The sequence below is a fragment of the Pecten maximus genome, chromosome 15 (genome assembly GCF_902652985.1).
Source record: "Pecten maximus chromosome 15, xPecMax1.1, whole genome shotgun sequence".
NCBI lineage: Eukaryota > Metazoa > Mollusca > Bivalvia > Pectinida > Pectinidae > Pecten > Pecten maximus.
In genome coordinates this window covers 11,441,216-11,453,027 of record NC_047029.1, presented here as the reverse complement: position 1 = coordinate 11,453,027, position 11,812 = coordinate 11,441,216, and the positions used below count along the sequence as shown (strand labels likewise).

The following is an 11,812-nucleotide window of genomic DNA, read 5'->3' as shown; positions in this document are numbered from 1 at the left end:
GTCCCGACACTTTATCACTAGCCCTCCACCTCTGGGTTGCTAGTTCGAAACCTACGTGGGGCAGTTACCAGGTACTGATCGTAGGCCGGTGGTTTTCTCTGGGTACTCCGGCTTTCCTCCACCTCCAAAACCTGGCACGTTCCTAAATGACCCTGGCTGTTAATAGGAAGTTAGACAAAATAAACCAAACAAATATTCAAAAATTCAATATTCAAATTGCACTCATATTAGGCATAATGTTATACCGGTTTTCTGTTTATCTAATGATCGGTGTTTGGGGATATCACGAAGCATCTTATCAACATTGAGTACTAGAGCAATAAAAAGAAAACACATTTTAGAAAACAAATCACAAACTTTCATTATTTGCATTAACATTTTAAGTTCTTTTGAATTGTATAGGAAAAATACATAAAAGTAATATGATAAAAAGGTATGAAAACACACACTCACGTGACAATGATAAGGGATCTGATTGGTTGTCCGTGCTCGAACACGAGTAAAAAAAGGTTCAAAAGATTTATGCTCAGAAACAATCAACTTGAGTAAAAAATTAAAAGAATATTAACTGGATAAAGCGTCCCCCACCGTTTGTAGGTGCAGGCGAAAGTCACTTCTCAGCAGCAACATGACCTCCCTGCCGGACAGACGGACACACCGTCGGCACGTGCCCACATGATACACAATTGTCTGCACATCCTGCACATCCTCCAATCAACCAAAGTCAAAAACTAAGGTCCACCTTAACCAGTCTGGTTTACAGACTAGTACGAAAGTGAACACCACCGATACTGTGTTTGGTACTTGCCACATTATGGATTTGAAACATCCAACAACCGTTCTCTATTATACAATTGTACAGATATGTACCCGGTGATAGTCCGAGCGTTCAGACGGGTAGACATACCGACGTGTACCACCAGCCTTAAATGCATAGAGGAAAATTACCTTGGGGCGTTTTATCTCTGTTCATAAGACCAAAAGAAACTTTGATTTGTAGTCTCTACACATTTTGCAAGTTTGGTGTTGTCACTCTAACAAACACTTAGTAATTGTCTCATTTGACAAAAAAATCGACACAACCCCATTTATATGCATAATGGTATATGCATTAGTACTAAATGACGTCACCATATCACAAATTCTTCAAGTCACACATAAAACTCTTTGTTTATCTGACTCCGTGAAAGGTTTGGTGATGTCACATGCAAAAGATTTTCTACGCTTTCTTGGTTATCCAAAAGCTTTTTGACGTCGCTTGACTCTTTCCGGTTCCGGCATAATTTGACTGCATATCCGGCCTTGCGCTTACACTGCACAATAATGTAAAGAACACAAGCCATTATCACTATACAACCGATCACTAGAATGATGAATATTTTCATTTCATGAATCATATACCGATCTTCACTGTAATCCTCTGGGTGCTGGAAGATCGGCTGACCCGTATCAAATGTGTCCCGTTTGACCTTCATCGTGACCTTGGCGTCACGGTCACGTTGGCGTTAATAGTTGGCTACACATCGTTGTTTACATCCATGCCCGTCGTTTCAAAATTGCTTCAGCGAAACGGCCATCCACTCTGTTCTCAGCTCATAATAATGAGTAGAAACGAACCATTATTGCACTTCCGGTTTCGGCCTGTCATTACGTAGTCGATTATTAGTTTTCCTGGGGAGAAAAAAACCATGTAATATCAGTTCATGAATTACAAAGCTGTATCGAACGACAGCACAAAGCACGATTAGTTTAAGCATAAATGAATTGTGTGCTGCTTTCCACTTAATTTGATTATTTAACCCCTAAACCTGAACACGCGTAAGTAAGAATGTGTTAATTATTACGAAATACGAAATATTCAGTAATAACATACAAAGGGGTAATATCAATCAAGCATGTACAAAGCTCTGCAAACACTAAAGTAATAAGCAACCCAATACTGTTACATACTGATACAACACATAGGATAACATTATAACGATTTCTTCTAAATTGCCACACATTTTTGAATTTTCCTTTTAACGAATCAATTAATAAATCTTTAAGAGATACGTTGCCATTATAATTAACGAAATCGGAGGCTCGGGAAATGAATGTACGTCATGACGGGATATCATAAACACTGCATGAATCTGATAAAAACCGCCGCACTTCCGTTTAACTATTAACGAAATTGAATTACATGTGTATCATTAAACTAATCAATACAGCAAGCAGAGCCAGTGTCGGATTGGTAAGGTAATTCTCGGATAATTTGTGTCGCATTGGTGAGGTAGTCGTTTACATTTACGGTTTCTGAGGTCTAACACACACACACACACACACACACACACAAACGTCTCGGAATTTACCTGGTATTTGTGGGTCCCATAAGACTTTTGCTGACGACATGACATTTTGTGTGCTAGCATAACCTTTGCCGTACAAACCAAGACGCGAGCGAGTGCGTACATCAAACGAGCTCGTATAAAACCGTACGGTAGGGCGACAACTAGATCGATACAGAGTGTGTGGAATCCTTCTTTAATAACTGTGAAACGTAAACATGCCAACGTAAACACATTCATATTGTATGCAGCATGACTTCATACAAAATCCATATTCTGTGATCGCATCAAACACTGACGGTATTTCCAACATGATACGAACCCATCGAATATCAAACTAAGGTCTTATCTTTCACAAAGTTTAATCCAGAAATGATTTTTTAGAAAAACAAGAAATGCCCTACTCGCACTTTATTTGACCTAACCTACCACGACAATATGCTCCAGTGGGATAGCACTATAAATAGGCAAAAGTTCCGGCCTATCACAAGGAGACTTAACATGAACATACCGCAGCCTCCCAAAACACACATACATGTACGCACTCACCACAAGCATACAAATCGCACGCACGGAACCAATCCAGGACCTTCTCAAACATAAACATTGAACGTCCTCCTCATACATCCAAATTTTGTTTACAAAACAGTATAGATTTTCCACACATATTCTTTCTTCAGAAATCAAACGTTTGTATACCAAACACGACATTCATTTCCGTCATCACCGGTATAATGTTTACCGTACACGACATGTCCTCGTCAAAGTGTATATGTTAAGCATGCCATCCCCTCATTAAATACCCACACGATAATTAAATTACCTTACGTGCCCTCCTCAGGTTATTATATGTATAATATAGGTAATTATAGGAGTTACAATATTGACCAATGGAACGGATCCCATTACAGATATGCGTGTCTATCAGCTAGTGTAGGGGTCTCGAGATATCACCACGTCTCCAACATCAAGGACATACTTCACCAAACCTGAAGCATCGTTATAACGGCTAATACAGTTATCTTGTTATCTTATGTTTTAATCTAGAGATTCCTGTGATCAGAAAATCAAAACCTGTATGCACAAATGCGATAATAGAACAACCAATTGACACATGCGATTAATGTAGTACAAAAATTGTTTACATGGCAAATTGATCCATTTGATGTATTAATTGAATAATTGTAAAAAAAAAATGTAAACTTAATTCATTGTACAACAATTGCGAAACGCGTTATACAGTATTAACTTATATTAATCGCGCTTATTGGTCTGGATGGAAGCGTTCGACGAGTCTTACTGTAGGAGGAAACCGGAGTACCCGAGAAAAAACCCACGTGGTCGAGCAGGTGATCGAACCCCGGCCGCCTTGGTGAAATGCAAGTGTGTTACCACTGTGCCACCCGACAACCCTGTATATTTATTGTATAACTGAGTGAATATTTATGTCACCAAAACTCTCAAACACTTGACCATCGCACAATCAGGATAGAGACCGTAAGCAAGGCATAAATATTCATTAACAAAGCATAATACAAAAACAAGTATTGCAAACTAAACTTCATCATACTCGGAAACAGCATGTATAGTCAAAATTGAAACGGAAGGAGAAATATTCATGAAGGATATCGCAAACAAAACGTAGACTATCAAATAATACGTAAAAGAGCAATGGTATCGACAATGGAGTGTAGACTGAAGATAGTCTCAGATTATTTTTGTCTAAATTCATAATTTGGATCTACTTTATCTATTCTACATTTATATTGTAAGGTGTTATTAACTTTTTTTGTCTTTCAAAATGTAGTCGCCACGTCGAATCGTGGAACGGGAAGCTCCAATTTCGACCTTATCTTTTAACGTGGTACGCGTTAATACTTTTCTCTTATTTGCAAAACAGAAAACAGCATTTACCAGATACTTTGGTTTGGTTTATTTTGTTTAACGTCCTATTAACAGCTAAGGTCATTTAAGGACGGCCTCCAGTGCGTGCGACATGCATGCGTGTGGTGAGTGCGTATGTGTGTTTTGGGAGGCTGCCGTATGTTCGTGTTAAGTCTCTTTGTGATAGACCGGAACTTTTGCCGATTTATAGTGTTACCTCACTGAAGCATATTGCTGAAGACATCCAGCAGGACACCCCACCCGGTCACATTATACTGACACATTTAAATTGTTAAATTCCCCTATGTAGGTGACCTAAGACATAGTCGCTAAACTATAACAGTATTAATAAAATTCATAGAATATACAGGGAAGCAATGGTATGAGTGTAGAGTTTATTGTGAGCATATGCGAGATCCGTATTAATGTTTCCAATCTATGCTACACTACTATAATGCAATATCTAACAACTGTACGGCATAAAAGCCTTGATCCAAATCATTGCAAAACGTTTAGTAAGTTTAGCCTTCTGATTGAAACTAACATCTGGAATTGCCGACATATCAGATTACAGCATATTAACGACAAGGTAATCTGTGAAATGAACCCTGAAAACGGCAGACTTCCAGCAGAACATAACACCCTTTCACGTATCCCACAATTGCACGGGTCCCTCAGGAGATTACAGGGGAGTTGTGGCGTCTCCGATACTCGTCACGTGTTACTTCATCCGGGGCACACCGGCCATTGTCATAAAGATAATAATTATATGCCTCATATCTACTACAAGGAAGACGTTAAAAATCATGATTTCTTTTCGTTTTCATTATGGTCTTGATAATGTTATGCATTGATAAGTTAAACAAATATTTGAAAGAAAAAATGCCTAGCAACAAATCATTCGTTCTTCAGTAACTTCTGTCCTAACTGTGGTATTGTCCGTGAGGGGTACAGAGTAATCTGATGTTTGATGAACAATAATTAGACTACTGTTGATAACCATCGTGTCGGTTTGTTAATGTTATTAATGTGACCCGTCGTGTTCCTCTGTCACTAATCAGCTGTGCCCTCCTTTATAATATATTCATTTTTTATATACATCTTAGTCGTGTCTTTAACGATATATATTTTTTTTTTTTATCATGTAATTTTTATGAGATCATTCAATGTTTCTGTAGAACAAGATCACGGAACATAGAGCAATTCAGATCTGTTTGATTCCATACTACATGCTGAAAGTAATTTTACATTAATTAAAAAATACCTTATCACAATGACACAGTATAATGTGACCGGGTGACGCGTCCTTTTGGGTGTCTTCGGCAGTATGCTTCAGTGTGGTAGCACTATAAATCGGCAAAAGTTCCGGCCTATCACAAGGAGACTTAACATGAACATACCGCAGCCTCCCAAAACACACATACGTACTCACCACACGCATGCATGTCGCACGCACTGGATGCCGTCCTTAAATGACCTTAGCTGTTAATAGGACGTTAAAAAAAAAAAAACCAAACCAAACCAATTACAAATACAAATACTGTAGATGTCACCGTGGAATTCACAATTTTGTATTTGTCATGAATATAAAAGCTACGCCCCCCTCCTGCCCTTTATTGACATAGAAGTGTTGTACTCCTCAAGATACAGAAACAACTCAAAATATATTATCTTTATCCGTGATTATAGGTTCTTGTGTTTTCCCATTAGATGACCTTAGCCGTTCCCACTTCTAACTCTTTCATTAATCAAGACAGCCATCAGGTTCTTCCTGTCATTAATATCTTCTTTTATTGTTAACTGACACGTCTTAATTGATACTGCAGTGTTCGCTGGTGCAAAAATGCTGTGTCACGTTTATTATCGATAATTATGATCATGATTAAAAAACAATCTCCATCAACTACCATATCAAGAAAGAGGTCCATGTATATTAAATACGTAATGCAAGCTTAAGTTATAGTGGATGAATCAATTTAACTCGAAGGATCCACACTGACAGCACTGTTGACTACTTTCTGTCTCTAATAATTACATTTTCAGTTTGAAAATCACTCTAAACACATAAATGGCTAGTTAATACAAAGATGGCGTATTACCATTTAATTCCGAACTCAAATAATTTATGTCAAACTTTATTCTATGAGCAGTGTTTTAAAAGGAACATGCTTATCGTCTTCCGATTAAAAACACTAATGTACAATTGTGGGTAGAAATGAAGCCAAACACATAACATGACAGTTAGGATAGTATTTTCAATATCATTATCAACGACTAGGATGAACGTTTTTTCTAACAAAACCGTTATTGGCCATATTAATCAGATATAACCCGTATAACGTGAAATCATGGACACTACACACTCTCTAACATCAGCCGCTTACCTCAATCTTTACTTTCGATGTAACCAGCAGGGACAGATTACAACTAAGCCGTTCAATAAGCGTGAATATTACTAATTGTTAATTTTCCATTTCTTGATATTAACGCCCCTAATCAATGGTGTATATATGTCCCAGTTAATTCGATAGTCAGTAGCTTGTTTATATTATCACGATTTCCGAATTAACAATACAAGGTTTCGAGAGATGTAGGCTGATTAGGACAATTGGAAAGTTGTATTATCGACATCATGGACCCATTAGGAAATATTGTATTTCCTTTATGTGATATTATATATGCCGTGTTTGATGCTTGTTGATATGGCAAGTGGTTCCATAATCAAAACCCTAAATGTGATTAACCCGGATTTGATATTTGGACTCGCGGGTGTCGTCGATGAAGCTGAAAACGTTAATTCTCCCTTCTTTTAAGGAAATCAAACGATGGTTACTTTATTATTACAAAAACATCCAACTAGCAGCTACTTATACATGCACATGGAGAATATATGGGTTTCAGGAGGCTGCACTATGTTTGTTTCTTTGGGGACCGGCACAGATTGTATATTGCTACTTCACTGAAGTATCCTGCCGAAGACATATAACAGGCCACCACCCCATTCATTTCCATATACGGACAGTAGGCGTCCCACTCGCTATTATGTCATTTTTCAATGTTGATTTTTTGACAATTTCGTTGTTGAAAAAATGATATTTCGGAAAGAGCTGATTATAATTTCCCTGTCTGTTGAGGACATCAAACCGAATTGTTTCCATAATTGCAGCACACATCTAGAATAGAGGTAAATTGTGTCAGATCCCAAATTTAGTTGCCTCTAACGATAGGACTCAAGACATACCTGCAGGGCAAAGGTGACCTTGAATAACCTCAATAGTTGTTCCCAAGCAGACGATTGGGAAATGATTAACACCGCAGGATGCGCCTTTGAAGCACTGTAGTAAACTACTCGCTTCTTACTTGTTCAGTTCCCAAATCACTCAAATTACATTAATCCTCTATCGCTGACAATTGTAAATACATTCACGTCTGAATGAAGTACAGGGATAGCCTAACAAAGTGAGGACAATTAGGACCCTGGGATGTTAGGATGGCATTTGATTCTTATTTGCTTATAACAACAATGTATTGGTTTTCTTCAGAATATTGGAATCACTATCTAAAGAACAATTGTGAATAAAAGTAACACAATAATAGTCTGGATATTATTTTTCACTACAACGACCAGGTTGATTTCGTTGTTGCTAAATACGTGACTGAACTCCGAATCGAATTATCTTAATAGTTTTTCTATAACGATAAAATGAAGCACATTGTCTATATCACTTTGTACCACAGCATCTGCCGTATTAATTTGAGGTCAGTATACATGACCGAAGCTAAACAGACGATGAGATACGTACACCAGTGAACTGTGATTATTGCAGTCTTCATTATACTAACACAATCAATTAACATGTTATTTTAGATGTTTCCATCAGAAAGCTATCTCAAATTGTACCGAATAACAAAGCTTTTGTTACCGTATTTACAATTTCAATACCAGGACTGAATAGTTCAATATTTCCATATTACACATATGAATAAGGCTAATTGTTAAAGGCGGGTCATTGAATAAAGCTTGTAAAATATCAATAAAAATAAGAAAGGAAACGATTAATGCCGCAAACCGTACAATGGGGGCTGGTGATCAATTTTGGTTTCTTCAATGTCCCAAAGTAGTACACGGCATTTTCGTCCACTTCTTCGATCAACCTACAGACATACAATGTACGGCAGATCTTCCAGCGAAATGAAATCTGTCGTCTATTGAAGATATATTTACTACTATGAGAAACAAAATTGACGTTGTTAAAACTGATGTCCTAACGTCAGGATCAGATTATCCACAATTCATAAAAGGGTATACATAAAAGAAAAGAAAAATACTTTACTGGCTTCAGGTAACAAAGTTGACCCGACAAATCTTAATCATATACTTGTGTCAATATTGACAATGGTCAGTTCCATTTCATTTACATGTTCATTCCAGAGGCCTAGGCAGTAGTTTGACTACCAACCAGCCATGGGACGATATGTACTATACGGATAACCAAGTGCAATCGGAACTCCTATTATTAAACTAACCTATTTTACAAAATTGGAATATTAAATATTATACATTTTTTTATAATGCGATACCAATGCATATGAACATTATCACGTTAGCTTGTCAAACTATAAATATTGTGATTCGAAATTATTTGAAGAAATCATTAAAGCATTGCAAATTGTTTACAACTCTTTGTTTCGTATCCTGTCATACATCCAATCATTTAACATGCCGACAAACAACCCGAGACAAATAGTCTTGATATGAAATATGTCTAAGCCGGGAGGTATAAACTTCCTTACAAAGGCAAACGCACAGATGACAAGGGAGACTGAAAGAACATAACGATACGTCGCCTCTTACAAATCATGCAGTGGTTGAGTCAGGTAACAGAAGGCAGAACGTCATTTGAATCGATTTATCACGAACGTTATTTGAGATACCCTTTTATCATTAATATGATTCGCACTACATGGATGTCACTTTTTACGAATGTTAGTTGTACTATGCCATTTTTTCTATTAAAATATGCGTAATTATAATTTAGCCCTACACCGTTATAGCAGTACATCAGCAAAACTTATGTTATCGTATCCCTAACAAGTCTAGCGACAGTATAAACATTACAAGCAGTTAGGTATATGTCATGAACTTCTGTTCGAAGCAAAGTTTTCAACACAGGCTCGTGTCTTTACCATGGAAACCACATACTACCATAAACAACACCAAACCTGTTGCTTAGATACGACATCAAGTTATATATTTTCCCCCCATTTACATTGAAATACATTTACTACCATTTACTTGGATATGGTTGCAAACATATCGCACAGAAGAAATGTTATATGAATACGATACAAAAGGTTTCAAGCATAATGCCTTACATAGCAATAACTCTTTCTTCTGTGACCATATAATAACTATATATGGTGTTTTACCTTTACCCACCTCGTGTGCTGATCCTCAAAATATATGGCCCTTTAGTTGTATACTCCGTATGCGATCCACAACACCAGCAATCGAACAAGGACGTGTTTACTATATATATTTTGCACGCGTGTAGCCTAGAGAAAAGATCATCCAGTGTGTCCAGCCTCTGTAGTATAGATACGTTCACACACGCGTCCAGGAATGATTTACAAATACTTCCGATTGGTTACCAACAGTAGCTCCTACAGAAATGTCAACTCGCGTGTTGAGCCGAGCAATGTAATGCCGAAATATATAGCAGGTATTTCCCGCCTCAGCATCTAGTATCAACTGTGGTTATAGGCTGGCGTGCAGACTCCCCGTACAGGAGAGCGTACCACTACTGCCAGGATGTCAGCCTCTGTCGTGTGTTATATGTCACACCAAGCTCACGGAGTACGCTGTTTCAGGCTCCTTGTTTATCGGAATGATCCACGTTCCGCTCAGGTGGAACTAACTGTAGCAACGTCCGTGTTTTTTCCGTGTATTGTCTCTCTCCTGAACATAGATAAATGGCCTGTGTTGCCGTGTGATACCAAGCGACTCGACTGGAATCGCAGGTACATTGTACACGCCGTGTGATACCTTGTTTGACTCTGAAAGTGTGTATCAGTGTTTAGCGGGAGTGGCAATGTAAATATCGCACAATACTCAATAAAAAAATCAGTGAAAGCACGTGCTTCACGTTAGTAAAACTTAAAACTGGCCACTGAATTAATATGATACATTACTCTTGTTCTCTAATAAATCTAATAAATTCACAATTTGTTACAATTAAGTTTTCTTCAGAATTATGCTGCATACTAGCCGAGGCTTATTTGGTCTGATCTACAGTACATTTTAATTGTTGTTTTCTTTACGGCAAATCAACACAGAAATAGTCATTTGATTGTCAAAATACATACAAATAAGCAATATCTTTAGATTTATGTTTACTTTATCTAGCTAATCAATTGATAAAGAAAATGGCTAGAAATCAATAGAGAACAGCATCATACAGACGTTTCGTAATTGTGGATGCTAAGGATCTAAGGTGTAAAATATTAAAATATAGACAGAATTGCTTTGCCCCCTGCAACTATTTTGTTACATTACAACATGCAGTTAATACATGTACATTGTTCAGGCCTACGTTTTTTTCCTGACTTACCTTCTGGAATCAATACATCTGACCCAAACCATCACTGACGACTTCTAGAAGGACAAAAACAACCTTAGGATATAATTGTATTCACAGCTATAGATTACCTTATTCTTACTTCTCGCTTCCCACTAGTGTAGCATTTTAACAATCTTCCACAAAAGTAAAACTGGAAAGACTAGGAATGAGTCAAATATTAGAAAGAGGAAATACTCATTCATGTTTGCGTGTTGGCGTGTGTTTAACACTGAAGGGAGTGACTGTGTTCCATCAACACGCGCGCGTGTGGTCCCCAGCACGACATATCGATATTGTCGACAATCAGATGGTGATCAATATCGATTTCCTATTGACTTTCAGGATGTGTAGTCTAAATGTTTTATTTGAATTTCTTTTTATGAAATGAAAGGAAACCACCAAAGGAGAAACTGTGTTTTGTTATTAAATATTCAGATAAAAGAGATGCGTCGGGGATACGAGTTGAAAGCGTAGCTAGTCAATCCTAACGCAGTGAAGATAATGGCATCATGTATTTGTTACCAACATAACCCGTATATAATCCATTTAAGTAACAGAAATTTCTGGACCCGTTTTAATTGTATCATTAATTTCCTTTAAAGCCTAGTTTGTACATGGATTGTATTGTTTTACGACAATTTGAGTAATTTAGGGCAAAACAACCCCAAACTAGAAGGACGTTTGCAGAAACATGTCAAACTCAAACTATAATGTCAAACTTCAATAATATAGGATCACATATTAAACTAATTGATTGCAAACCATATAGAATGGTCTAGTTCAATTGTACTTAAACAAGCGATGCAGAAACTGTATCGAATAAGCATTTCGTGCATTTTACGTGGTGTTGTATACTGTTATTAGGGTAAAAATGGCAGGGTCATTTTACAATAACATGAGCCGTGTTCGACCTCCCGTTGCTAGGCATGCGATTGATGTTTCCATGTAAGCTATGGTTTTGTAATGTTCGACTGCTGAATG

At 37.4% G+C, this 11,812-nt stretch overlaps 1 long non-coding RNA gene across 1 annotated transcript; it reads right to left on the bottom strand.

Moving 5' to 3' along the window:
* Window positions 1-335: 335 nt before the first annotated feature.
* Window positions 336-10,245, bottom strand: LOC117344141. Its single transcript, XR_004536123.1, has 2 exons — window positions 9,652-10,245; window positions 336-1,671 (listed from the first exon to the last, which is right to left on the bottom strand). It is a non-coding gene; the product is annotated as an uncharacterized LOC117344141 (long non-coding RNA).
* Window positions 10,246-11,812: the final 1,567 nt, after the last annotated feature.